This window comes from Sorex fumeus, unplaced genomic scaffold (genome assembly GCF_029834395.1).
Source record: "Sorex fumeus unplaced genomic scaffold, SorFum_2.1 ptg000026l, whole genome shotgun sequence".
Classification (NCBI taxonomy): domain Eukaryota; kingdom Metazoa; phylum Chordata; class Mammalia; order Eulipotyphla; family Soricidae; genus Sorex; species Sorex fumeus.
The window spans coordinates 14,127,089-14,131,017 of NW_026606083.1; the positions used below are offsets into that span (position 1 = coordinate 14,127,089).

A 3,929-nucleotide genomic window follows, 5' to 3' on the forward strand; every position below is an offset into this window, starting at 1 on the left:
AGATAGTATAGCAGGCAGGGTGCTTGCCCTGCATACAGCTGACATGGGTTAAGTTTCCAGCATTGCAACCCATATGATCCCCCAAACACTACCAGGAATGATTCCTGAGTGCAGAGCCAGGAGTAACCCCTAAGCATTGCCATGTGTGGCCCCGCCCCAAACCCAAAATAAATAAAACATTTTAGCTCTCAAAGCAATAACTTAAGTCATTTCCATGACTGATAAGTTAAGAATACTGTGTCAGGGGCTGGAGTGATAGCACAGCGGATAGGTCATTTGCCTTGCATGCATCCTACCCAAGTTTGAGTTCCAGCACCCCATATGCACCCAGAGCACCACCAGGAGTAATTCCTGAGTGCAGAGCCAGGAGTAAACCCTGTGCATTGCCAGGTGTGACCTAAAAAGAACAACAACAACAAAAAAAATACCGTATCAGTCTCTGAAAACAAAGAAAAAGTTGCCTTGAGAAAAAGATGAAATACAATCATTTATAAACACATTTGAAGCTTTTCTTTGTGAGGGGGCAAGATGCAGACACTCCTGAGTATCCCCAACATTAAGCTTATAAGGCTCTTATCAGCAGTGTCAGCTCTGTTTGGGGTGACAGACCATAAAACCAGAGCAGCCTCCACGTAAGCGTCTCTTCCTTTTACCTTGAGTCAAAAACGAAAGTTTTGGTTAAGGGACCAAATACTAGACAGCACGTTGCCAAAGACAATGCAAGAATATAATGCGTGCTCGCTTCGGCAGCATATATACTAAAATTGGAACGATACAGAGAAGATTAGCATGGCCCCTGCGCAAGGATGACACGCAAATTCGTGAAGCGTTCCATATTTTTACAATGGGACAAAATCCCATAACAGTAATCTCTCTCAATGTCAATGGGCTAAACGCACCAATTAAAAGACACAGAGTGGCTGGATGGATTAGAAAATTGAACCCAACATTCTGCTGCCTGCAAGAAACACACCTTAATAGTCAAAGCAAACACAGACTCAGAGTCAAAGGCTGGAAAACAATCCTACAGGCAAACAGCTCCCATAAAAAAGCTGGGGTAGCCACCTTAATATCAGACCACATCGATTTCAGAGTGAAGAAGGTCATAAGAGACAGTGAAGGCCATTTCTTAGTGATCAAAGGATCTGTACAACAGGAAGAACTTACAATAATAAATGTATATGCACCTAATGAGAGACCAGCAAAGTACTTAAAACAACTACTCATAGATTTGGAAAAAAGACATCAATAGCAACACAATACTAGTGGGAGACTTCAACACCGCTTTGTCACCTCTGGATACATCAACCAGACTCAAATTTAGCAAGGACATACTTAATCTGAGGGAAACAATGGAAGAAAGGGACTTAGTAGATATATACAGGACACTTCATCCTCAAAAGGCTGAATACACATTCTTCTCAAGCGTACATGGAACATTCTCCAAGATAGACCACATGCTGAGCAACAAAACATATCTCCATAAAATTAAGAAGATAGAGATCGTATCAACAATCTTCTCAGACCACAATGCGCTTAAATTAGAAGTAAATCACACACAAAAACAGAAAACTAAATCAAACACCTGGAAATTAAACAGTGCGCTATTGAACAACGAGTGGCTTAGAATGGAAATCAAAGAGGAAATCAAAAGATTCCTAGAAATGAATGAAAATGAGGACACGAGTTACCAAAACTTATGGGACACAGCAAAAGCTGTCTTAAGAGGAAAGTTTATAGCTCTACAAGCATTCCTCAGAAAGGAGGAGCGAGCCCACATAAATAAACTAACCTCACAGCTTAAGAGCTTGGAGAAGGACCAACAAAAGGAGCACAACCCAAACAGGAGGAAGGAAATAATAAAACTCAGAGCAGAGATTAACGAGATGGAAACCCAAAAAACAATCCGAAAGATCAATGAAACCAAGAGCTGGTTCTTTGAGAAAATTAACAAGATCGATAAGCCTCTAGCAAAACTCACAAAGAAGGGGAGAGAGAAAACCCTAATAAACCGAATCAGAAATGAAAAGGGGGTCATCACAACAGAAACTACAGAAATTCAAAGGATCCTCAGGGAGTACTTTGAGAAGCTTTATGCCACGGAACATCAAAACCTCGAGGAAATGGATAAATTCCTAGACTCCTACAGACTCCCAAGGCTGAACCAAGAAGACCTGGAATACCTGAACAGACCTATCACCATCAAGGAAATTGAAATGGTAATAAAAAGTCTCCCCAAGCACAAAAGCCCTGGCCTGGATGGATTCACTAGTGAATTCTTCCAAATCTTTAAAGAAGACTTACTCCCAATCCTCTTTAAGCTTTTCCACGAAATTGAAATATCAAAAACACTTCCGAATAGTTTCTACGAAGCAAATATCACACTGATACCAAAAGCAGACAGAGATACCACAAAGAAAGAGAATTACAGGCCGATATCCCTGATGAACACAGATGTAAAGATCTCAACAAACTACTAGCAAATAGAATCCAACTACTCATCAAAAAGATCATACACCATGACCAAGTAGGATTCATCCCAGGAATGCAAGGATGGTTCAACATTCGGAAATCAATCAACATAATCCACCATATCAACAAAAGAAAAGATAAAAAGCATATGATCATATCAATAGATGCAGAGAAAGCATTTGACAAGGTCCAACACCCCTTTATGATGAAAACCCTAGCCAAAATGGGTATAGAGGGGACTTTCCTCAACATAGTTAAAGCCATCTACCACAAGCCTACAGCAAACATCATCCTCAATGGGGAAAAACTGAGAGCCTTCCCTCTAAGATCAGGGACGAGACAAGGATGCCCACTCACTCCACTGCTGTTCAATATAGTACTGGAAGTACTTGCAATAGCGATTAGGCAAGAAAAAGATATTAAGGGCATTCAGGTAGGAAAGGAAGAAATCAAGCTCTCACTATTCGCAGATGATATGTTACTATACTTAGAGAACCCAATACCCTCCACCCAAAAACTCCTAGAAACAATAGACTCGTATAGTAAAGTTGCAGGCTATAAAATCAATACCCAAAAGTCCATGGCTTTCCTATACGCAAACAGTGAGAGAGAAGAAAGCAACATGAAAAAAACAATCCCGTTCACAATTGTGCCCCAGAAAATCAAGTACCTAGGAATCAGCTTAACTAAGGAAGTAAAGGACCTGTACAAAGAAAACTACAAAACGCTACTTCAGGAAATAAAAGAGGACATAAGGAAATGGAAAGATATCCCCTGCTCATGGGTCGGGAGACTTAACATTGTCAAAATGGCAATACTACCGAAAGCATTGTATAAATTCAATGCAATCCCTATAAGGATAGCCATGACATTGTTCAAAGAAATGGAGCAAACACTCCTGAAATTTATAAAGGTAAAAGGTAAAGGCCCTCCCGTTGATCGTCGATTTGCTCGAGCGGGCCCAGTAACGTCTCCATTGGAGACTTTGTTGTTACTGTGTCTGGCATATTGAATACTCTCGGTAGCTTGCCGGGCTCTCCGAGAGGGGCGGAGGAATCGAACTCGGGTCGGCCATGTTGGCCGCGTGTAAGGCGAACGCCCGCCCTACCCGCTGTGCTATCGCTCCAGCCCAATATGGAACAATAAGCCCCCACGAATAGCTAAAGCAATTCTTGGGAAAAAGAAAATGGGAGGAATCAACCTCCCTAACTTCAAACTCTACTACAAAGCAGTAATAATTAAAACAGCGTGGTACTGGAACAAAAGCAGAACTGCAGACCAATGGAACAGGGTTGAATACACTGACATCTCCCCTCAATCATATGATCATCTAATCTTTGATAAAGGTGCAAGAAATGTGAAGTGGAGTAAGGAAAGCCTCTTTAACAAATTGTGCTGGCATCACTGGACGGCTACATGCAAAAAAATGGGCTCAGAACTCTGCCTAACACCATGTA

The 3,929-nt window shown here is 41.4% G+C and overlaps 1 non-coding gene across 1 annotated transcript; it reads left to right on the plus strand.

Moving 5' to 3' along the window:
- The first annotated feature begins 734 nt into the window (after nucleotides 1-734).
- LOC130024101 (U6 spliceosomal RNA) lies at nucleotides 735-841 on the plus strand. Its single transcript, XR_008792548.1, has one exon. It is a non-coding gene; the product is annotated as a U6 spliceosomal RNA (small nuclear RNA).
- Nucleotides 842-3,929: the final 3,088 nt, after the last annotated feature.